This window comes from Astatotilapia calliptera, chromosome 13 (genome assembly GCF_964374335.1).
Source record: "Astatotilapia calliptera chromosome 13, fAstCal68.1, whole genome shotgun sequence".
NCBI classification, from domain to species: domain Eukaryota; kingdom Metazoa; phylum Chordata; class Actinopteri; order Cichliformes; family Cichlidae; genus Astatotilapia; species Astatotilapia calliptera.
In genome coordinates, this window is record NC_137434.1 from 26,959,236 (window position 1) to 26,985,034 (window position 25,799).

The 25,799-nt window shown below is 39.1% G+C and overlaps 1 protein-coding gene across 2 annotated transcripts in view; it reads right to left on the bottom strand.

Annotated features, from left to right (window-relative positions):
• Positions 1–25,799, bottom strand: part of cdh11 (cadherin 11, type 2, OB-cadherin (osteoblast)) — an 87,612-nt gene that overhangs the window by 43,619 nt on the left and 18,194 nt on the right. The window contains exon 2 of one of the 2 annotated variants that reach the window (XM_026191194.2): positions 5,216–5,273. The exons of the other annotated variant lie outside the window; for it this stretch is intronic. The gene's annotated coding sequence lies outside the window, so the exon portion shown is untranslated. The remainder of the gene's footprint in view (positions 1–5,215; positions 5,274–25,799) is intronic. 2 annotated transcript variants of the gene reach the window in all.

Below are 25,799 nucleotides of genomic sequence, written 5' to 3' on the forward strand. Positions count from 1 at the left end.
ATAACTAAGTAAATAAATTAATGCACATAATAATTTTAGGGAAAAACGTTTATGTTTTGTATGTTGAAAGAAACAAATACTGGTATCGGGCTTAAAAATATTTCACAAGTAAGGACAATCTGTTTTTTTGTAGTTTGGATAATCATTTATCATGAATAACACAATCAATGAGTTCGACTGGTAAAACTTTATCATTTTTTGAATGTGTGTTTTTAGTGGTACTGCATTATAACTCAACCTTAATTTTATATGTATACAGCTGAAGCTGTGAATCGGTACACTGCAGAGGACTACCGAAGCCGCCATTAACGGATCAGCAGGAAGCTAATTTATCTTATTAACAATGCTCGTTAAAGCGACCACAGCAATGAGTGCTGTTGTGTGTTATTGGCCCCGTGCAACAGTTACACAGCTGCCAAACAGTCGCAAATGGAGAACAAAGAGGCAGGTGAAAAGAACTAATACCGGCTTCAAGTCCACGAGAATCAAGTAGCATTATGAGGAAACAAATAATGCATAATGGTAAGAGAGAGAAATGAAAAGATCAAGTGAAATTGCCAAGCAGTAGGGAGGAAAAAAAAAGAGGAAGAAAGAGAGCAACTGAGAGGGATTTGTGTCCAGCTAGGTTAGCCATGTGTGCTAGTGCTTTGGCAAGCTCAACGAGTGTTCCAGCATGATGAATAGAGACTAAAGATATTAGAATATGAGACAGAAAGAGAGAGATATCAAAGGGAGCCTGAGAGGATAGAAGGTGGAAATCCTCTTTTTTTCCATTCTTCCCCAAAGAGAAATGAGAGAGTTAATCCTCGGGGGCTTACATTTGTTTTTTTTTTTCCCTCTCTATCTCTCTGTATTTCTGTATCTCTGCCTCCTGACATTTTCTTTGCTCCCTCCTGATTTTCACTTTGCCTCAATCTCATTCTCTGCTTGTAGTTCTCAGCTCTGTCTCTGTTAACAGTCATCCATATTTGCATCTCTTCTTCCAATCTTCCATATTCTTCTGTTGTTGAATTCCTCATTTCCCTGGATCCCTGTCTTTCTCTCTCTCATCCTTCTCTCTTCCCCTCCATCTCTCCGATTCCGTCCGGGATTTATGGGTTTATGATGCACGGTTTTGCACACATTTATCTGCTCATTCTTTCTGTTTCTTCTCACTCTTTTTTTTTCTTTTCTTTCTTTTTTTTTCTTTTTTTGCTCAGTTGTGTTTTGAGATGTGTGTTGATGCTTATAGGATATTTACATTCGATCTCTGCATGGTGTGCAGTGAAATGTAGTGACAGAACAAGAGAAAGAAACCGAGCAATGAAATGCAGAGCTGAACAGCTCAATGAAGAGCTGTGCAAGTTGAAACAGTTGTAACAGAGCAGTGAATACAAATTCAGGACACAATAAAACAGATAAATGCCAAAGCGGAGTAGAATGGAATTAAAATGAAAAGCCATCTAAGGTCTGTATTTAAGGGATCAGGAAAAATCTATTTATCTGTCATTTAAAATCTAAATCATAAAACTATGCCTCTGTCCGTCTGCCCATCCCATTTGAGCCACACGTAATGGGCGATCTATGTTTTAAAAGCAATAAAAAAAACAAAAAAACACGACATTTGGGTCATAAGGTATTGTTTTTTTTCGCTCGTTCTCGCGACAATCCAGTGCAGGTGGCTTTGTGATGGAAGGCTTGGTTGATCAAGCCGAGCCTGTAATCTCATATTGAAGGATAACTCCATTTCTTGCATCCTTTGAGCACCTAAAAGCAATTTCCCTCTCTTCCGAAATGCCATTTTCTCCTGATATTAGATCCCTTAAGCTTCAAAATTAAACATTGTTACCTGATGCAGTGTTCCCAAAGCTTTGATGATTGCATCATCACCTGTGTCACTATTTTATAAGCAATCATCAGTTGTCTGATTTTTCTCACAAAATCACACTGCAACAAAGAGGAACACCCCACTGCTCCTCAGTAAGAATTAGTAGGCACGCATTATTTGACCAACAAAGCTCTTTCTGTTTTTGTGTCTCAGCAAGCTCTCACACAGCCTTTATTATTTCACAAGATTATAGACAAGCAGGATTCATATTTTAAGGAACATTTATAGCTGAAAATGCTTAGTGGCTGAAACTGCAGAAATCACATAACAAGTCTGCTGTGTCACTGGGAAAAAAATGTCATAAATTGAAATGAGCAATTATGCCATTTGCTGAATAAATCAATTCACACACTCGTTTCATCATTTGTCACTTAGAGTGTCATCTAAAGGGGATAAAAAGCCCTCTCACTCTGTTCTAAAGCTGAGAAAGTCTGTCTCCAGGACTTCTGATACATCTTCATCAAGCTTGTTTTCAGCAGTTAAGCTGATGGTGTTATTCAGAACACTCACCAACAGTTTCCATAAAACTCAAACCAAGCAAATCCTCTACCATTACTCAACTCAAACCTTCAGTATTTTGCTATTTTAGTGTGCAATATGGAGCAGCTTGGATAAGGATATTTGATTTTGAACTTTTAGTTCTTAGTACCAGTCAAAAGTAGATTTCAGGTGTTTACTCACTACTTACTCACATCTCAAACTGTCACTGTTGCAGCTCAGTAGATCTCGGGAATAATTTATTTGCACGCTAGCTGTTTGTGTTTTTCTGCAGGCTGGAATAGGGGTGTGCCTTTAAACTCTTCAGGTTTAGTATTTTATTGATGTGTGATTTTCTATATCTGGTTCTCAATCAGTCAGACAGCTGGATAATCAATACTGGTAGAGGACATTAAAACTCTGCGTGTGTGTGTTTGTGTAAATCCGTGGAAAGAAATCTCCTTGTCCCGAATTCCTGCTTCTTATCTGTCCTCCCAGACCCCCATCAGTGTCACATTTTAAAGATATATGAGCCTGATAGTTAATGAGTTTTAACAGCATTTTGCAGCTCTACTTTACACTCCCGGGAATGGCTTATCAGTACTGGGTTACACCTACCGCTGACTCTATGCTCACTGTGTTAACATTTATATTTTTCTCTGTTAAGAGCACAGTTTGTCTAACTTGTATTGCTTCTTTTAAAAGCAATATGTTAAGACTTTCCTTCAATCACACATTTGAGCTCTTTTGAGGAAAAAGGGAAATAATACATAATAATAATTGAATTAATCAGATGTCAGATGTGCAGCTTCTGGTTGTTTTTGGGTGGTAGATCCTTGTATTTGTTGGGTGACATAATTCTCTTTGAATGATCATGAGCTCATGGCTTTTAAGATCATCCAGATCAAATGTCTATTATACCCAAATGCACAACTCGTATAGCAAAAATGCTGAGAAGTGCAATCATGAGCCCACTGGTGCACTTCGTGTATTGTAAACAGCAAATCAGATCATTACTTGATCAGAAAACATTATCAATACATTGCGATGTAGATGTTTTGCAAAATTACGCTATTGTTTTGAAGGAATTCCCACTTCAATATTTCATTTTGGGATTGTTACACTGTCACTGGACCTCATCTGCAATGATGCTGTTGTAAGCATTATAGTTTGTTAGTTTCTGCTTGAAAAATATGCATTTGAGTCAAAGAATGCGCTTCGTGTAAACAAAGCCAAAGTATACATCAACAGCTTAGACTCTCATGAGAAATCCCAACTAATACTTGAAACTACAACGTGTCTCATTGAACCTAAAACAGTTGTGCTGACGATTGTGCAGCAGAAGTTTGCAGCTCTGCTGCCTGACAAGATTAATTCTCCCAAGCCTCAAGCCTTTGGATGAGGCAAAGCTCTGTGGCTGCACTGGCGGTAAGCTGAAATAGAGTGTAATTTAGAAACTATCTCCCCGTATCATAAAAAAGCAAAACGAGTGAAGAGGGAAAATGAATGCTAGTCCTAATGTCCTGCTTTCTCTCTGTGTGAAACTGGTATGGAATGAGAAAAAAAAAAAGCAACTGAAAAAAATAGCCCAGGGCAGCCACATGCGTGGACATATAGCCATATAAAAACAGAATAAATTAGTTTTTTTCTTTTAGAAGGAATAGGCTAAGAGAGAGAGAGAGCGAGCGAGTAAAAGAGACCTGCGTGTGACCTGAGAATCTTTCAGATACACGTTTTAGTGCAATTTCAGGTTTTTTTTATTTTATAATGCTGAGGCACACATTGTGAGAACCCTGTCAATAAATTGTCATAGTGACAGAAGAGGTCATCTGGATATGTGTCTTCTATTATAGAAAGTGTGCTCAGATGCTGATTTAGAGGTCAAAAGGTTAAACATCCAATCAGCGCACAGCATAGCTAAAACCTTTTGAAACCAAGGCTCATAATGAGTTACGAGCATAATCAATAGTTGTGACTGGAGACACCGTTCATTGGAAGCCACAAAGCAAATTTAAGCAGATTGAGATGAAGGAAAAAATTTATGTCCAGTTTTAAAACCCATACAGACCCTGTGGTCCAGTAATAACAGAACAATTGGTTTATCAAATTTAACTTTTGAAATTTATCGTTTTCCTTAAAAAAAACCCCAAATAGGCCTTTTTTACCCTGAATATGTAAATGTTTTTAAGCCATCAGGCTTCTCAAATTGCTTGCCCTTCATCATCCATGGCATCTCAGTTCTTTTAGGCTTCATCAAATAATTCAAGCATTTGTTTTTATTGTTTTTGGGTCCTTCTGCATATTTCTCTTTTTCCCGTCTGCAGCCTGCAATTGAATGATTAGACTGTGCCATTCTGGAATCGGCTTGTCAGCCTGCTAGCCACAGATAAGCACATTCACGATCGATTAGATCTGCCTTTAATCTATTCAACTTTTTCCAGGCAAATAGAAAAATGCTTAGTATGGAAGATGTGAGGTGTGCGATACAGTGACTTTCAGAACATGTGCCCAAAGGGCAAATGCATTGTAAGCTACATTTTCAGGCATGAGATCACATTAAATATGAATTTTTACAAGTTCTCCTTAACAAGCTGCTGAAGGCAAATACAAGCTAAACATTTTTGAATAATTTTCTACTAATCATGAAGGATAGGGATCATTACTGAGAGAGATGGAGGCAAAACTGCAAAATGTCTAAATGAAAGAAAGAAAAGAAGATGGGAAGGGTGGAAAATTAATGGAAGAGCGCCAGTTAAATGTAATGCTAAACAGGCTAGTGGGGCTGATGTCTTAATGGCACTCTACAGGCCTTTTGTTTTAACACACAAACACACAGACGTACACAATAGAGAAATAAATGTCAGGACGCACCTTTAGCTCATCACTGTGTTGAATACAAAGGCTTTGTTTCCCGTTAAGTGACAGAGATCTGCCAAAGAAGAGAGAGAGAAAATTTACATTATTAAGATGTAAGACCCGCCATTTACCGGAGAGAAAGGAGCTGAAAGACATTACATATTATATTGCCATGATGTAATTAGATATGTTTTCATTAGCTGTGCTGCATATTTCATCACATTGTGCATCAACGTATAGCTCAGGAGAAAGAAAAAGAGGATGCACATCAGAATACTGATGAGAAAAAAGGCAGAGAAGAAATACAGAAGTAAGAAGTTGAACTTGTACATTTAAAATGTGCCTTTTGATGAAGCATAACCCAAAATAGTCGTTATTAATTTAAGCGCTCCACAAACAAACTTCTCCTAATCTTTACATGCTGAGAGTTTATTGCTGTTGCCCTTAATATATCCTGAAATATACTGCAACTTGTGGCTACACATGGATGGAATGAGTAAGCGTAAATTAAACATGCAATTCAGTTGCTGACTTAGCCACTTCTGTTCTAAACCATTGCCTGTATGTACAGTGCACCAGCCTGCAGCTGGTTTATGCATTAGGGTTAGTATTCCTAAAACTTTGACCATAAAGTGTGATGTATGAGCACAGAGCAGACACACTGCACTTGCCTAACATTACAAACGAGTAACCAAGATCACTCAGTTCAGGTTTTACAGTTGTGTTCGTGAATTATTGCAGTTTATATGCCAAGGGGGGAAAAGGGGGGGGGGAACCCCCCGAAAAATGGTTGGACAGCCCAATCTCACTTTAAGGTCATCAAATACTGTAAAAAAAACAAAAACAACAGAAACCCCCACCCCCCAAAAAACCCTCCAAAACAAAACATGGAAGCTTGTGAGGTGTCCTTTGCTTTTGTGCCATTAAACATCCCCTGCGGCAAATGGTGAGCCTGGTCCCATTCCCAGTTTGTTACATATGGGTTTTTGTTCAAGACCTGTGACATTTAAATGCACTGCTTTCAGGTAATTTTTCCAGCTACATGGATCATTTTGTAAAGACGGTTCATTTAAACCAGACCACAGCAAGTGAAAACAACAACAAACACAATGCAAAGCACTAAGCTTCTAAATGTGACAAACTAGTGATTTATGCCACTGCCAACTGTCCTGCCCTTTTATGCAGAATTTGTTGCTCTTTCAAACAACACTGTTAGCTCCCTGCATTCAGTATTGCTGGATCCAAAGCACCGACACCGAATCTTTGTGACTCTCGCAGCTTCTTACACGGCAGCAATATTTGACACCCTGGGATGAAAACACATTGAGATAGGGGCGTGTCTTTGTTACTGTATAACCAGAATAGAGGTCTCCAAGCCCATGGGCTGGACAAAACAAAAATTGCTATGATGCACTAACTGAAAAAAAACCCCAAACTAGTAATGACTTTATTATATATGTACTTATAAGTCTTAGTTGTTTAGCCATAAGCTCGTTTAGCCTGGCTGTTGCTCAGTCTTGTTGCTACAGGCAACTAAGCCCCTTTATTATGGGCCTGTTTCTCTAACAGTTTCCCTCCTCAGAATATTAACCGATAAGTGTTTGACATATTGATTACTATAATGCCGCTATAATGATGTGAAAACATCATCATTGTAGCTTCCATCCATTTGTGCATCAGTCCTCTTCCACGTATCCAATTCATGTTCATAGTTGGGCGTGACCCTATCCCAGCTGTCACTGGACAGGAGGTGGGGCACACCCTGGACAGCTTGGCAATTAATCTATATAGCTAACACAGAGAAACAGACAACAATTCACGCTCACATTCACGCCTAATTTAAAATCACCAATTGATCTAACATGCATGGCATGCAAAATCCCCACACAGGCTGAGAGAGAACCCACGAGCCTCAGCCGGCCAGTGGATTCAAACCCAGAACCTTCTTGCTGTAAAGCAACAGTTCTAACAACCCGCTACTGTTCCGCCCCCGCTTTTTTCTATCCTTTATTTCTTTTATGTTATGTTTTAATGCAGACACACTCCAATGGAAGCATCAGGGGCAACTTCTGCCCAAGGATACTTTGACATGCAGACAAGAGGAGCTCAGGATGAAAACAACCTCCTAATCAATAGATGACCTGCTCTACCTGCTGAGCCACAGCTGCTCTAATATTTGTATGACAAACAAAAAGTCATGACGTGAGTGTAGGGCAGCAAGTCACAATATGCGATGTCTCTTTGAGTTTTGGGCCAAAAGGTAGCAAGGTTGAAGATCAGAACTGGTAATGAATGGTTTTAAGGAAATGCCTTTATGCATCCATTGCATTCCCACATCACCCCGAAATGTTATCCGAGCAGGGAATTGAATGGGAGGTGCTCTTGCCTCTGTCAGTAACCAGCACTGAGAAGCCCTTGAGCAAACTACTTAACCCTGGTCGGTCCCAGTGGAGCTGCTCCGGGCCTGTGCTGGTGCTGAGTGGCTGTACAGTGCAATTCCCCAGCATGAGTGTGAAGCAGAGTGTTGCTGAAAATGAAAATTAGTGATTTCTGCAAGCCTTCATGGGTGAATAAGGGTGAAAGCCAGTAGAAAGCAGTCCAGCAACATTAAATTTGTTCCTTTCCATCTAGTAATTATGTGGGTGTGATGGCACATGGGTTAAGAGATGAAGAAAAATACTGCGAGGGAGATATTTTATAACGTAATAGCTAAATATCAAAAGGCCAAAACTGCCTTTATCTTCAGTGCCACAATTCTTTTATCCACATCTTAATAAATGTGCAGTGAGAGATCACACAGCTCTAAGGACCGAGACACTGCAATAATTAACTGCTCCTTCATATTTTTTTCACAGGAACAAAAGATCAGTACATGTAGCTTAGGAAGAAAATGTGTAGAAGAAATGTAGTGCACCTGTTTAATGATGTTTTCAGCTTAACATTTGTTTTGTAAATTAGACACACGGATAAAATGTTGGTGCCTTGAAAGGTACCGGTGGTTTGAGCTTACACAATGACCCGTATAACCATAAAGGATATCACTTTATCCTTTGGGGACCAGTAATGCACAATGGTGTGCTTAATGTGGTTCGATCACAATAATTACTTAATGGAAAATTCTGTTTGGGGGCAAATTTTATTCTTGTTTGTTCAAGGCTGTTGAATAAGTCGCTCAAACACTTCAAAATTCGAAAATACTTTAATAACATAACACCGCTGCTCATATGTCAATCATTTGTCGCTAAACATCGGATTTTCTTGTTTGCATTACGTGAAAGTGACAGCAGCGGCACTATCAAAAGTTACAGCACCATCAACATCCTCAGCATCACAGCATAACTGACATGCCACAAACACCATCATCGGCAGAACATAACAAATCATCATTATTCAGTGTTGGTAATATTCCTTCTGTATAAATCATTATAGTGATATCATTAGAATCATGTAGCTGATCGACCTGCTTTGTATGCACAGAACCGGCTCCTTTCACCTTGTTAAAGAAAAATGGATTTTTGTCAGAGTATTATGAGCAACATGTGCTGACACTGCACATGTACTTATAAACAACAATGGACTACATTGTTAATAACACCAGGGGTACCTTTAAAATGAGGCATGCTTTCTGAAGCTTTGCACTAATCACTATTGTGTGATGTCACGGTGGAAATTTATACCAATGGCAATTGTGCTATTGTTATCATTCTCCAGCTAAATCTGCCTGCTTTATATGCAGAGACGATTGAGCTCAGTCCAACCGTAAAATGACAGCTCGTTATGAGAGGGAAAATGGATTTTACCATGTTGTGGTATTGCTAGGGACCCTGAGACAATACTATCAATACTGTCACATTTTGAATTGGTTCTTGTGTGAAATGTGAAATGCTTGAATAACGGCCTATTGATTGGTAGGCCACTGCCAGCAACTCTGTGTACATGTTTGACTGCATGCACACAACCTCTAGAATGTGATAATAGTTTGTATTGATTTATTTTGATGAATTGCATTCATTTCTGAAAAGTGATTTTTCTGAAGATAAACACAAGGGGGATCTAAGAAGGGATCGGCAATAAATAATACCCAAGAAAAAAAAAAAAAAACTTTGAAAGATGATATGATGACGACCGCACTCCAACATCTTCTTTGATGTACAGATTGTGTATTTTGATCTTAATTAATGCAAACTACATGGTCTGCATGCTTCCTGTTAGGATCGTTCAGTGCCTCTATGAGGATCTAAGCTACTTGTTTGCTCCGAACACATTTTTAGGAATGTGGTTGTGATATGTTGCCGTATGATTCCTGTTCTCTTTAGTTAAAACAGAAAAAAAAACAGACATGAAACAGCGGGGACTGCAGCTGTCAGCAGGAGAGACATTATTTAAGGATAAAGACATTTCTCAGTTCCCCATTACTGCAGAAAATAACCACAAGTGTATTTTAATGTGTTTTTTTTAAACTGGTCTGCAAATGCTGTAGCCCTGTCAAACTGCTCAAATAGACACAAACAATATTTGCACACACACGTGTCATGTACAAATGGAGACAGCTTAAAATCGAGTCATCAGTGTTGTGTCTGTCATTAGCTAAAAGGCCTCAAGCTGGAGGGAAACCAGAATAATTATTCTGATTATAGTCCTCTAGCTGAGCTCTATCCAAACACATTATACTCCCCCAGATTAAAATCTGGTGTTTCATGTGGTTTCTAAATCAAGATGTTAGGATTTATTCCATGATAGCAGCCAACTGGAATCTTAGTATTACAAAAGTGGAGGAAAGACCGATTTTATGTAGTCGTATAAAAGCAACCAACAATTTTTGATATTTTGTCTGGCCAGGAGATACACATTGAAGGTACTATTTTTTACTGTCTGACTCTTCACATAGCTATTGCTCTCTGGCTTTATAGGGCAGTGTAACAGATGACCTTTACATGGGGAAACTCTGCTACAGCTGAGGAGCCTGAAGACATTCCTGACTCAAAGTTTAAGAAGCATTTTGACAGTAATGGATGTATTGAGAAGGGGTTGTCATTTCAAACTGCCCTGAAATACAAACCTTCCCCCCCTCTGGCACTCATTAAAACAGCTTAAAACACCAATGAAATGTAATAATCATATCTCATGTCAGCAAATGGGTTTGTGTGAGACAGTGATATGCATGAATGTGAGTGAACACGGCCTTGTAACGGCATGTGTTCACAAGTTTGATGCTGTCAGGATGACTGCAGTGAAATGATGCAAGCAGAATGTGATAGCGGCTTTGAGGATCAGCACAGTGGACGCAGCTGGTCGCCGTGCACACACACGCACACACTCACACACACATATATACCCACACACATTGGCAAGGACTGGTGGATCCCAGCTGTGTCAGTATTATACATGCACCAGTGTGCATTCACAGGTGCATGCGGACACAGGCAGGCCCACATAAACTCACGACACTGTATGAGTGCATAAAAGTTGATGATGCATTATCATATAGTGGTCAGCGCACACCTAAACATACACGCATGCTCATTTGCTGAAGCAAAGGGTCAGACAGGCTAGATGCCTGTCCATATCTGGCATCCTATTGTAAAATAAATACATGCTTTTGTTTGAACTATATTGCCCCTCTTTATATACACTCTTTCAACTTATTTTTGGTGCACAGTTCCTTTTAATAAATTTTATCTTCAGGCAGGTATCCTCCTCCAGCTCGCCTCTACCTCCTCCACTTCCTCACACCTCCACTCTGACTCATTACTGAGTCTAAAATAAAACGCACAGGAGATGCAGGTGCAAGTGGCGGCAGTCATTTTGCAGGGGATTGGTTGGTAACTATAGGTCTATTTTTTATCTTTGAGCTCAGACGGCCTGCTCCTACTTTAGTGCTACTCCTACAACACTTGCTCTAGACAGTCGTGCATTTTCCTCTTCTCTGAAAACACTTGTTTCTTTGTCAGCTACTCTGAATTATCTCTGTGGTTAGATAAGCCAGAAAGGCTTTATTTTCTCCATGTCCAAAAGCAAGAACGTGTCCTATGTTCAGAATTTAGATTTTCACTGGCTTGAAGTTATACTGAGCTAATGCACAGCAAATGAATCTTTTGACTCTGTAGTACTAATTTATATGCCATGCTGCAGAATATCAGAGCTTTAAATTCCATTTATCACACAATACAAGTACATGTTAGAGTGCATACAATTAAATGCATATTTAAAATTCAGCTGCTGAACAAAGCTATAATCACTGGAAAACTCAACTCAGTGCTAACACTAAATCTGCAGAAGGTGTGAACAGCAGGCGCAGGTGTAAGGTCACTGTTAGACATGTTGATACCGTCTGCTTTTAAAAGGAGAGTTTGATCTTAACAGTCATGACAAGATGGAGAACTGTGTAGTTTCAAGAGTATTGATTTTTTTTTTTCCCTTCAGAGCCTCTAATTGATTTCTTTTTACATTCTTAAAGTATGTAGCAAATCTTTTCTTCGGTAATACTCTGAAAAACCATTAGGACCAAGTACAACACCTGTAATGACTTTTTCCTCAAACACCATACATTGCATGCACAATTACAAGTTCACAAAATGCATTAGTTTTCCACCAAAGTGGGCAAACTGCTCATCCCTGTCTGTAAAAATGTGCTGCTCTACCAGGCTGCACAAACAAATTGTCACTGTGTCTTAATGACACTGCAGGTTCGTTACATGACATGGAAAGTCTACAAGGACACTTGTCCTGTGAGCTGATTTTATTGCCTAGACTTTGTAATTACATTTCAAGTCCATGGAGCACTGGCAATTTGATGGCAACATACTGTAGATGGGCAATTTGGCTGAAACCCGAGCTATCAGTATTGTCTTCTGAGATGCTACATTGATTCTGCCCTCCTATTTGATTTTGTACCTGGGAGAAAGTACAAAAACCTATTTTAAAGTCATTGTGTTCCTCACACTCAGCATTTCAATGCTTCTTCATTTTCATTAATGTACAGAGCCTTAATTAGCAACTGCACATTCGTATTTGGACTAAATGGTTTTTGCTCTGTGTATATCTGTTGTTTCTGCAGGTTTCATTGGATTAGTATTTCCTCCTTTCCATTTATATCACAGATTAAATACAATAAGGAAGGTATAACTCTCATTTTACTAATCAAAGATAATTATGTGTAAATGTGGAGTGGAGGATATATGAAAGTGGGACACCAAGCAGTTCGAACAAAGTTTCATTTGGTAATGCTGTTTATGATAGACCTCTAGTTTTTTTCTGTATTCTAATTTTGTATTGTACTACTAGAATATATTATTACTATAGCCTGACCAGTATGTCACTGTAACTGGTTTACTGGCTAGCTATTTCCTGATATGTTGGTTTTGGCATTTATAACAGCCAACAAATGGAAATCAGAAAAGGTAGAGACAAGGGAAACATGCTTAATAATAATAGTTTTATCAACACAAGAGGGCAACATGTTTGGAACACGACAAAAACTAAAAGCAACTGATCTAAGCAGAGTCAGGTAGAGTGTAGACAGGTAATGCAAGACTTGTAGCATTAAAACAAGAATATCTTTAACCTTTCTTGCCATATTGCTTTAGGAAAAACCTAAAAAATAACTACATATAACATAATATCATGGAAATCTGTTTGTTTCATGTGTAGGAGAGAAATAAATTGCCGATATATTGGATTTTTAGGCCACCAAATATCTGAAATCATGTGATTTTTAAAAAAAATAATATTTGCACATTGCTAATTCCTAAGCAACAATATAACACTAAGACAATGCAAGGCTTTCATTACATGTTCTAGTTGCATGAAGGCAGAAAACAAGTCATTGTGGTCTGTTACTAGATGGTTGCCAGGCACCTTGATGGCTAGAGGTTTGCATAATTGAGGTTTTGTGGATATAAATGAGAAGTTATTATCTATGATATAAATATGTTATTTTTATAAGGTGTTATAGTGTTGCTGCTTTTATAAAAAGGTTAAGGTTATTTTAGCCCATTACTAACAGTTTGCTTGGCAACATGCTGTCATCATCAAGATCAAGATGTGCATGTGTGCCAAGTTTGGTTTCTCAACTCTTGATCGTGTAGGAAAAGTTGGCAGACAAAGAAGCTCAAACACAGACAAAGATTTTTTTTATATTATAGTAAGATGTCTGTAAAACATTGATAAGGATTAAAGTAAAAATTAATAAAATTAGTCGGTGAGTAATTAATTCACATATTTTTTGGTTTATTTTGTGCTGTCGTTTTTGGCAGTTTAATAAAATAATAATACCTGCATACTAAAGTATCCTTGTGAGGCTTTCAGATCATTCTTATACAGCAACTCAGTTCTCACAGAGCTGACAACGCTCACCTTCAAGTTGGCCTGCTTTTTAATTTCAACCACACACACAAGTTTCTCAGATTCATCTTATGTGTTAGTGACACTCTCTAGTAACAGATACAGACTCAGTAGGTGGAACAAATGACCAACCATGTGGTCACATCATTATTGGTTCCATTACTGGTACCAATGCAGTGACGTTCAAAAGTTACACTCTAATTTTACTCTGCATCTATGTGCAAAGACTGTAATCTAAATGCAGCGAGTACTTACACAAGCAATTAATGAAGATGTGTAATAGTGACAATATGAGTGAAGGGAGAGATACATTGCAGGTGACTTGCTGACTTAGAGAGACAGAGAGAAATGAGCAACAGTCATTTAACTGACAGGCTGAGAAGGAGGGATGAAGAGCAAAGGAAGAGAGAGGTGGTGGATAAAGAGAACTCAAGAGAGAAGAGGAGAAGAACCCAGGAGGGGGAAAAAAAATGCTTTTTACATATTCAGTTCTGCATGGCTGGACCACTTATGTATGTATGTGCACACCCAGTTATGACTTGCCTCACTTGTCAATGATTTTCATTTAGATAGTTTGTTATTGTATGACATGCTCTCTTACTCATATAGCAGTTCAGGCACAAGTTCACACACAAATATGTACTCGCATGAATATATGATAATCTCTCACAAAACCAGCTTGGCAGTGTGCAGTTACTCGTTAAAGTCTGTTTGTGGCATATAAAACGATCAGCCAACCTCAAATCTGACTTAAAAATGAAAGACCGCAATCATATAGCTTCGGCTGACACAGCATCACACGTGTAAACATATGGCAACATGACATCCATAGATATCTGGCAACAGTGGGAAGGAAAAACTCCCTTTTAACAGGAAGAACCAGGCTCAAGGAGGGGCGACCATGTGCCTCACCACACCCCATGGGGTAAGTGGAGGAAGACAGGACAAAGATACGGTGTGCCTTGAAAATGGCAAGCATCAAGAATCCTTCAGTAGCCACTCATAAGTGCATCCAAGAAAGGCTGCATAGTTTAGTAGTCAGCCTACTTTGGTGGTTATAGGTGTAACATTCGGTATATTTTGACTTAATCAACTAGTAAATAACATAAATAAGAATATGTGAGATTCTGTGGGTCATGCGCCAAATATTCCGGTGGCCAATACAGTGCCCTGAAGAGTAAGAACATTGCTCTGCTCCCAGAACAGCAACAAAAGCCTGTCAGCTTTTCCATCAGTTTCAAACCCAAGGAAGTATTTATGCCTCACTAACTTTTAAAGTAAGCAAAAGTAGCAAACACTTGAACGTAATATGTTATTCAATCACTGTGTTTTTTGTTCGATAAAATGCTTCTCACAGAAATTGTGTAGTGTGCAAATACATAATTAACTTGATCATGTAGGTATTTGTTTTCTTTATGGTGATTGCTGGTCTGATATACTCAGCCCTAACCCAGCTTTTTATTTACCGCTCCATCACATGGGTTCATGTAAACACAGGCTATCATTGTCCTGCCCACTAATTAATGAGTCCAGTCAGAGTGCTGGATGCCTGCACGCGCATTCTGCCTCCTCAGAGAAAACCGCAGACAGCCCCGTGAATCACTGCATTCAAATAGTCTCATGGTAAAAGAGCAAAAATGATTGAATACCAAAAGGAGAAATTCATGAGCCTGGATGAGCGATGATAAATGTATTAGCACCAGATGACATTTCCATCACTACCTCATCGATCACCTGGGGGACATTTTAAATTGTGGCCCGTGTGTGCGTCTTTGTGTGTGTGTGTGATATGCAGAATCAGACTGTTTAAGAAGTGTGCCCCTACTAAACACACGCACGCATTGTGACAGATATAGGTGCAAAGAAGATGTGGAAATTTGAGATTGCTACCGTGACCCTGATGTGTATGTGCCACAGATTTGTCTTAATTTTTTATACCTATTCACACCTACTCCTCTTACGATGTGGAGAAACTTCCACACATTGCAAAGTGGCTAAAACTTTGTACATGCAGCTGAATACACAATCACTCTGATCATATATTCTGCTGTTGTTTGCAAAATTTTTCCATGCATGCAAATGAAAGATAAAGGTGCATCTAACTCATGACAAGGAATGTGATCTGCAGATGATAGTCAAACAGTACTTTGAGAGCGATGGGAGATTGCATCCTCCTCCGATGCAAATCCCCTGTTTGCAATTTTTGAAGCTTTAGATTTTGATCTGATTATGTAGGTTATTCCTTTGCCCATGTTTCACCTTTTACCCAAATTTTATGAAATTCAGCTTGGTAGTTTTCGTATAGGCTTGCCAACAGACACACAAACAACAATGACATTTCCCCACTAAGGCAAGATGCGGAAGCATGAAGCTTTCTAGCCACAGGATGAGTTTGAAACAAGGTGCAAATGGCTCAGTAAATCTGGCTCTCACTGGCTCTCCACTCTGGCCTCTCTCTTGTTCTTTTGGTCTGTCTCTTGGTATGCAGCGACCACTCTCTTGCAGCTCAGACTCTCTTATCTAAATCTCCATTCAGACTGAGAAAGAGACAGAGCTGGGGAGAGAGAGTCAGAGATAGATAATACAGGTCACTCTCCAATGACAACTCTAAAAGGCATCTGGGGAGAGAAGAGAAAAGGAGAGCAAGGGAGCGAAAGGGGAAAAAAGAGCTGCTGCAAAACGTTTTATGGATTTCTGTTCTAAGCTGAGACCATGGAAAACATGCAGACTTAATAAGTAGCTTGATATGAAAGTTAGTGTACATCTGGTGATTTTCCAGGCTCACAGCGTCTTAGCCATTTATTTTAAGATCCGCTGAAAGCCTGTGGCATTGATAAATCAGCAAAAATATCCACCCCGTGCCCGAGTAATGGAAAGCTAAGCTGAGCAACCATGAGCAGCATTAATGCTTATCAATGCAAGAAGGAATTTGTGCCTTTTGTATCTTTTGTCATTTTGATGCCATAAATAAGTCCTCACTCATTTTGCAGCAGTGCTGTTTTCGTTTGTTTATTCCTTTCTTAAGGTCATTTTAGTCATGTTTAATTTACCACCAAAGATACGTATAAGTATTTTTATGACATCTGTTTTTTTCTCTCTCTTACTCGTCGCACCCTGTGTGTTGAAAGGGAAAACTTTGTCAGTCATTTCTCAAAATAGCTGCTGATCATAATGTCAAGCAGAACCAGATGGCCTGCTTGCATAATCCTGTTTTCATTGGTAATTTTCATTTTGTAAAAAGTGTAATAGTCTAGCATGTAAAGAAACAGAGGTTGCAGATGTAGGTGTATAACTGGGTGTGTGCCAATTTTAAATGTGCAACAAAACGTATAATTGAACTATCCCGACCATAATATTCTGAGAAAGGTGAAACTGGAAAGTCATGAGCTGCACTGTGACAAATTGTGTTATCTTGAATGTTTACAGGGTATCGTGGTGGCATCAGAGCTTTTATTGTTTCCTGTCAGTTTCTATCATATAAACAAAAACTTTATTCTTATGTCATCAATCATGCTGAACGTTGATCTCGATGTCCTAAACATACATATTTACACTTCATATTATACTATGCTTCAACACAGTGTGCACACACACAGTTTATACTATTCACCACCATCCACCCCTACCCCCTATTTTTAATCTCCTCTTGTCTCATACACATGAAAACGAGCTGATGTAAAGTGGAACTGATATCTAACGCTACACGTAGACACTAATATACATTCAAAGAGACACATACACACACCCGCACTATTTTTGAGTTATGTTTGGTCCTAATCTAGAGAAGTAGTAGAAATGAGAAAGGACCATTAGATGCATAGATGTTTGTTCTATAATTCAGCTGCTCACTGCAGCACAGCTGAGTTGGACGGCGTTTATAGATGTTCATTTATCTCTCCTGATTACTTTCAATCTTCTCTTTACTTTACCTGCTTTTCTCTACATCTCTGGCAATACTTCTCCTCTGTCTCCCGCTCTTTCTTCTAACCTGAGGCAGGCAGTAAACTCCTAACTAAATTGAATTTGGCATGTTCTCAAACTGCTGTCGAATATAGTGCTGGAAGCAAATGCCAGTATTTTCATTGCTCCTCCAGATCTTTTCCTATAATGATGTCTGTGCCACTGAAGCAACTTGGAAGTTGCAGTGAGAGCTATAACACGACTAGCCAGTTCCTCAAAGACAGAAATCAGCATATTAGAATCAGACAAATTCAAAAACACAATGATGAACACAGAAATCATGTTCACCCATTGTAGGCGAGGATGCACTGAGAGATACTAGAGAGGCTGTGAGAAAAGCTGGCTAGTCTGCCCACACTGCAGGCATCAAAGCCTAAAACAGGACAGTTTACTGTGTTCCAGTGCAGTAAATCTGGAAACAAATCTACTTCGTCAGGCTGTTTGCTGTTACTTTTATTGGCTTTTTGAGTATGCACTGAGTAGATCTACACCCCAACACAACATTGCTTCTCAGGTATCTCTCTTTTTTTAGCATATTGATACATTTTTAGTCATTTTTCCTTCATCGGCCACCCTTTTTCTTTTCCCTTTCCCATCCCCATTCTCTATAAGCTCCTGTCAGAAGGCTGAACCATGAAGTCAGTTGTGATTCATCTCTCTTGCCTCTCTCATTCTGTATGTGCTATCAGATCTAGTTGGTATACCTATAGTAAGCCCTCCTGTCCAGGCTGAATGATTGTTAAAAGCCTATTGAGTTTCTTTGCGCTGTCCTTATACAGGTAATACGATGTGGTGTGTGCACTTAGTTTTCAATTTGTGTATGTGTGTTGGGGATCTGCATGTAATATGATGCAGTCTTTTAATTTAGGAAAAGAGATGCAGTCAGCAGGTAGAGGTTATGACCTCTGTTAGAGGACACACACTGTAACTGAACATGAAATTGATTTCAAGGTAAAGTATCAGAACATGAGAACATAATGCTAATGTGACTTCGATCTCACACCTTTGTATTCTATTCTCCAATTATTATATAAACTGCACATATAATCTGCCCTAGAAAATCATTAATGCAATTCATGTTATCTACACATTTCTCCCTGCAAACTAATTGATAAACTTTGGATACTTGATGTATGACAAAAGAGGAAAATGTTTTCATCCTCAATGAAATTAATTTGCACATTATAGGCATTATTAAAAGAAATAGCTTTAATTAATTGAATGTGTTTAATTTGATGAACCTCCAACAGGTCTTCGGGTTTTGATCAACTTGTTTTACTCCACCTAAGAATTGCTGAGGAGTTGATTGTGGTTTTGCATTAAAGTCAGTTTTGGAGCCACATTGAAACTGTCGTCTTCTTGGCAGTAATGACTCGGAGAATCACTCGTAGAGAACTGAGCAGCAGCAGTAACTGGATCAATGAAGAGACTGCAGTTAGAAAATAGGGATCGTTGTAATCAATTAGAACCTTAACTGCTGCTGGAATGATAAAACATCAGCCACTGGAGCATCTCCGGCCACATATGAATTTTTTTTTTCATTTTGATAACGCTGCTTAAATATAAAGAGATCGCCCGAAAAAAAATTACATTTAAACCACTGAGATATCACTGAGTTATGCCCAAACTTATTCACATACAATGAATAGTTTATTGTATCGAGTGAGAACTTGGGATATCTCAGTTCATCATCTGAAACAAGCCATTTCAGCTCTTCATTCTTTAGGGCCATTTTTCCTTTAAGCCAAATTTCTTCTGATATGACTGCCCCTCTTCAGAAATAAAAACATTTAAACAACAGATGAGTTGTGGTTACAACGTTGGTCGTGTTTAATATGGACACTGAGTATTGTAGCTATATATAGAAAAGCTATAAAAGACCCTCTTCAATTTTTAAATTTTATGTCCCAACTTTCATTGCTCCCAAATATCCAGCTGATGTGTTTTCTGTTGGAATAAAACAGATAACAGCAGGGCAATTTGAAGTCAAAGACTCATTTTGCTGCACCATGCAGCCCAAATCAAGACTTTGTGTATGAGGTAGATTTGCTTTCAGTTTGCGTATGTCCTTCAGCTTTATCCTGCACTGCTTTTAATTCTTTTCTTTTCTTTTTTTTTCTTATTTGCCTGATCAAAAGGCTACAGGCCAGGTCCAAACACCCTGCAAGTGTCAAATATTTTTCCACTTAATTGGCTGCTATTATACTGCCTCACGTCAACACTTTGTCATGTTTCTCTTCTGTCTGGAAATTTAACTGCCAGTTATCCATCTGTAATGTTAATGGGAACCTGAAGCTATCTACACATGGTGATGCAGCAGGTGTAAGCCTACCTTTGCTTAAACAAGTAAATATGTATCATCGTCTCTTTTAAATGCACCGTGGCAAGTAGGAAGTTTTTTGCAAATGCATAGTTTGCACATGGGAAACGTCTTTTTTTTTTCTCACTTCAAAGCAAAATACAGGAAATTGTTTTCTGTCCTAACGCCCTCTGCCCAACTCTAATCATAGTTTCTCTCCTCTCCTCTCCCATTAAAAAACAATCTCATCATTCCATGTGCCCTGTGCCAAACTAACCCGAACACAGGATTTAATGTCAATAGCAATCACACACTCAAACACTAGGGCAGCACTATAAATGGTTTATGTCACAATCTTTGTCAAGCAACGCACACACCCAGCACCCATCACAGTATCATACAATCTCACACACATTCAAACATACACACACTCCCTCAAGCACCAGCTATGGAACTGAAAAGCACTTCAGAAAAATAATGGAGCTGTGGCAGCCCTGAAGCATGTAAGTGTACATTGCTATGTGTGGGAGGTTTTTTTAAACTTATGAATGTGCGTAACTGAGTGTGTGTATGTGCGTGCATTTGTGTGAGAAAATGTGCAATTTTGTAGTTTTACAGCCGTGATGCAATAAATGGTTGTGGTCAACAAAAGCAGTTGACCTATTTGCAAGGACAGTTGTGCAAATGTGTGTTTGAGATGGACAGCGTGAGAAGGTGTGCGAGCTCTGATTTGGATGTACACACATACAAAGTATGTTTCACAATTATTTCTTAAGTTGTCCCATATGGATTTTGCATATAATAAACCTAATTTACAGTTTACAACCACGTGACTGTGGAATTGACTGAGTTTATAATTGATTTTAAACAGCACACAAAAAAGTAATGTTAAGAACTGCAGTGGACTGAGAATACTCCTGCGACCGCAGAAGGTCGTGTAAGACGAACAAAGAATATAAAGAGCTTAGGAGTAAAGTAAAGAGGATTTTCTTTTATCTGTCATTATTCAGACACATCAGTTAGATAAATAGATGGATAGAGAGTAAGAGAGAGAGAGGGATGGTTGCTTTGCTTGCAGAGACTTGGCTGGTGATGAATAACCCCATCTGCTTGTCATTACTACTAGAGCTACTAGTGCTACACGCGCACACACACAGTAGAATCTGTCACAGATCCTTTCTAAACAGCCTCAGGGGATCCAGGGAGAGAGTGAAAGATAAAGAGGGGGAAGAGCGAGCAGAGATCCTGGGTGTGTCCTGGGCCCTAGATAAGCACAGAGAGGTTGTGCTATGGAAATGAAAATCAGGACAAAACACACTAGGAGGGTAAACACCTGTTCCTCCCACTCCTACGTTTCCAAGCGAAATTATCTATTTTTAGTGGGCCATTAGACCAGATCTTAAGGGTAATTGTGACATTAGCTGGCAGCCTGGTATCATAAAAAAGTGCATGATTAACATGCCAGTTTCCTTCTTATAAAATAATTGTGCATGTTTGGATCTATACCTTTGCTAAAAGACAACGGTGAGATTATTAGCGAGTTAGCGGTGGCCTCTAGGATCCCTGATAGCGTTTGCTGATCTACAACCTTTTGAAATGAAGCCCTTTCAGGAACTGACTGAGCTTGAAGTATTAGAGGTTGATTATGGAGGGACAGGACCAGAGATCAAACCAATCTAAGGGAGGTTCACAGTGGGTTCACACTCCTACATGTCCAAGCATTTTCAAGGAAGATACTGATATTAAGGCTGTTATTTATCTGTGTCAGTTAGGAAGTGACACTGAATTCAGATGAGGAGTCACCGAGACACACAAAGAAACTAATTTTCTCCGTGCTCTACCTCAGTGGTTTTACATAGACCTATATAGCTCATTAGAGTGTAATCTCTAATAGTAAGGTAGCCAATATTTTATTTGATATGGCTGCTTTAGGCAAGTGAAATGTAGTTAGAATAATGTTCGCTTAGGAAAGAAATTGCTTCACAATAGACGACTGAAAAATTCTCATCTAGACAGGTGAAAAATGCTGTAAAACATTTAATAAATGAAATTAATTTGGAGAAAAGTTTTCTTTCACAATGTGTTAGAGCATGAAGAGTTTTCAGCCTCTAGTAATAGAGAATTAAAGGACATTCACTCCATATTTTGCAATCCCATGTAATTTTCTGGGGACCTGCCGATTGTTTTGGAGCTATTTTAGAGCTTGAGGTATTTTAAATCCCCAAAGCTGTTCTTGCTCCACTGTAGTCTTAAAACAAAAGCCTAGTTCAGTCGTCTTCTAATCAATCCAGCCAGTGGACAGCTTGTAGCCATGATAATAGCCAACACCTGGAGGACATGCCAAGAGCTGAGACAGTGTTACTTGTATTAAAAACAGAGACTGAAACATGCACAAAGCGAAATAAAAAACTGTCTAGTAGCATTGTATCCATACAGATGTGCTCAAACACCCAGGTTATGCACTCTTTTTGGATTAAAGTTGCTGAACTGCAGATCAGAATGATGTAACCACCCAAGGAAGAGTCAATCAAAGTGGTTGCAGAACATCACAGCAATAACTGGCAGTTATTTTTAGTTGTCATTTTTCTGGCCTTGTGATGATGAATAACATGGCCTCACCGTTAACTTGCTGTGTGTGCATGTGTGTGTGTGTGAAGTAGATGTGACGCAAGTATAGGAAAAGTGAAACAATTAAAGGAAAAAACAGCAGAGAGCCATCCAATAGCTCCTCCAAGGACACCATAATTACAAACGCTGGCTTTTTTAATGTGACTCAAAACTTCAGCTCTCTGTCTGTGCTACTCATACACCTCCACACTCCCACACACACACGCATACACACACACACTCACACCTTACTGTTTTCTCTGGTCCCTTTGTGGTGAGTGTACAAACGCTTTTGAAATGTTTTATATGTGTAGAACAAGGCTACTTTGTCTTCCTGTGTCGTACTTTTCTGACACACACAAAGACAAAGATAAGGGGAGAAGCATCATTACCTGTGAGTGCAAGTAAGTATGATGACATCCATATGCAATACCTATCTATTCACATCTCTGCCTGATCTCCTACCAAATACTGATGTACAATATGCTGCAAACCCTACCTTAAAACGAGCCAGTAGCTGATCCCATTGTTTGCATTAAAAACATAGTTTATAATTCTATAAAGTGATTTGCCGTTTCATTAAAAAGCCCAAACTTCAGCATAATTCTACAAGAGCAGCTCCAGTTCTCAAATAATTCGCCAACACAGCAATGAAAGCATCAGTTTTCTACACTTGTCACATCTATGGCTAATCTTTTATTTAGAATTTGGTTGTACAGGTGCAGGGCAGTAGGGCTTTCTCCAAACAGTCAACCTCTGTTCAAATGCGCATCCCACTGTATTTTGATACAACACGAAGTTCCCTTTTCTGATGTGTTGCAATACACTAGGTGACCAAACAAAGAATTCAAATAGAAAAGACTGTTCATATTTAGACACACATTCACATGCTTTGTAATGCAGACAGTCTGTCTTCTTCTCTGTCACTGTGGAGGGTAAAGGTTGAATGACAGGGGGAACAGGGTGAGCTGCTCCTGACTGTTCAACAGGAACAAACAGACATAAAAAAGGCCATGAAAAGGACAACCATTTACATCACAGTCAACTCATTTGTTACCCATTTACTATTTGTGTGTGTTGTATTCTCTAACCTCCTACTGTGTCTCCCTGCGGGTCTGGCACACACACACCCACACACACAGACGTACTATTAACCCTTGTGTGGTGTTCATATTTTTGTTACTCAGCCAGTGTTCATGGGTCTGGTGGACCCGCTAGAGTTTTGGCTTTCCAAATTAACACTATCAAACAATTTTATGTTAAATTACTCAACAGATGTTTAGTTCATCCCAATTACAAACCATATGAACAGCAAACATGGTTAATTTTTTCCCTTTACCTTTGTTAGATCACATTTATGAATTAATGTACTTCTTGTTTTTTTTTTGTTCTTTTTTTTAATAAAATGTTATAAAAAAATAAATCAGTTATAATCAAGTGGAGTGAGTGGAAAGACACAACACATTTACACGTGAAGCAATATGTTTCACAACTAAATGGGATCAGCTGCTCATCAATGGTGACATTAGGCCCAGGTTTGTAAAAGAGGGGGAGGTGGTGCACACACTTATCCCACACTGTCCTGATGGCAGCTAGCTTGTCTCTCTGCCGTCGAGCTGGTCTGTCGTCTCGGTTATCAAAACGGATAATCCTGGAAATTTTGTGGAAGTTTTCCAGAAACATTGATGCACGGAAAGGTTCTTGCCGGTTTCTGCATCCCACAGGGATTCTGTGGATTCCCTTTCGGACCTGAAAACTCCTGCAAGGATAAAACCCCCAAAGTAGGCCTTTGGGGTTCTTAGATGGATTTGGTCCATCTCCTTCCACCTCTCTCCAAAAACACACCTTCCTTCTAGATTACTGCAATCCAGAATAATTTTCTGGATGGAATCTGGGATGAAAAGCTCAAATGAAGACTTGATGTCCTGCACATGAGTAACTGTCAGCCGTGTTGGCCCTGGCTTATTACAGTAACAGCTCTGCAGGGTGGCTCATTTCTTGGGCAAGAAGACCATTCAATTTCACCAGTTATTGACATCCATATTTCTTCACTTGCTGTCTGGTGGGCTTGTTCTGGTCCTGGAGCTGGCTGCTGATGGGGTACTCGTCTTCGTTTTGTTACTAAATGGTGCTCAACCTCATCCTCTTCTTCAAAGTCACTGTCAGACTCTGAATTTTCAGAAATGTGAAATATTCTGAAACCTCTTTGTCAACATCATCATCCGAAGCCCCTCTCTCTTCCAAAATCAATTGGATGGCCCTCGCAGTAGATATTCTTTTGCCATCTTGATCAGTTGTGATAAAGAACCACACTGGCAAAGTCTTATTTATAGTATTATGCCCCTAATTTGCAGGTGGGACAGGGTATGAGAAAATAAAATTTGGATCCCTCAAGAAAGAGGGTAAAATGTGTGGGAATGTAAGAGCAGACGGTGTTGATAGTTGAATTTTCAATAATGTTGCAACTTTGTGCGCGAGCAGGAGGGGAAGAAAACACTATCAGCAGCACCAGAAAGGAGGAAGACAGAGTGTGGGAACACAGGACCTACACTTTCAACACTTTTATTAGGCCTGGGTCCAGTGGACCCGAACACCTTGTATGTAATGTAAATGCGTGGGGGGAGGTACAGTATGAGGTCATTGAAAATTTGTTCAGATTCATGCTCTTCACAGAAAATAAGCCAAAGCCAATGAATTTCAGGTTGAAAAAATAATTAATTGTTTAATTTTTCTTTTGAGAAAAACTGAAAACGGGTCTCACAGACCCGAACACCATACAAGGGTTAAAATAAGTGTCCCTTTGACTGCAGTAGTGTTATGTAAATGAGTGACATCTCTCACACACCAAGCTCTTTCCTACTTTACAGCTTTGTCTTTAATAGCAACCCTTCACTAATATGAATTGGTAGGAAGTCTTAACCAACCACTGTTTCCATAACGATAGCCCGCCTCCTGCAAGACCACCCACACTCTCCTGTTATTACTGACATAATAAATTTCAGTGTCCATTAAGTTCCAGCTCTTTGGCCAGGTGAACTCAAAGGTTTTTGTTTTTCTAAAGTTTAGCTACATTCTAATTTCTATGTGTTTTGTTGTACTGCTATTGTGAACTCTGGAGGAGCATCGATTAGATTGTTCTTATTGTGTAGCAGCCAAGGTGACCAATAGGTCAGTCTTGCACAAACCTTCATTGTTTCTTTAAGGCATGTTGAAAAGGCAAATGATCTGCTGAGAGCAAAAATCTAATTAGGTGACATTAGAGTTGGCATTTAAAAACTTCTCATAAAGGCTTTCCCTGACTCTATTCATCAGTTTGAAGTTTGCCTCTGTTTCACTGAAATCTTGAAGATTCTGGACTTCTGTTCACATTTGAGTGATGGTGCACATGAT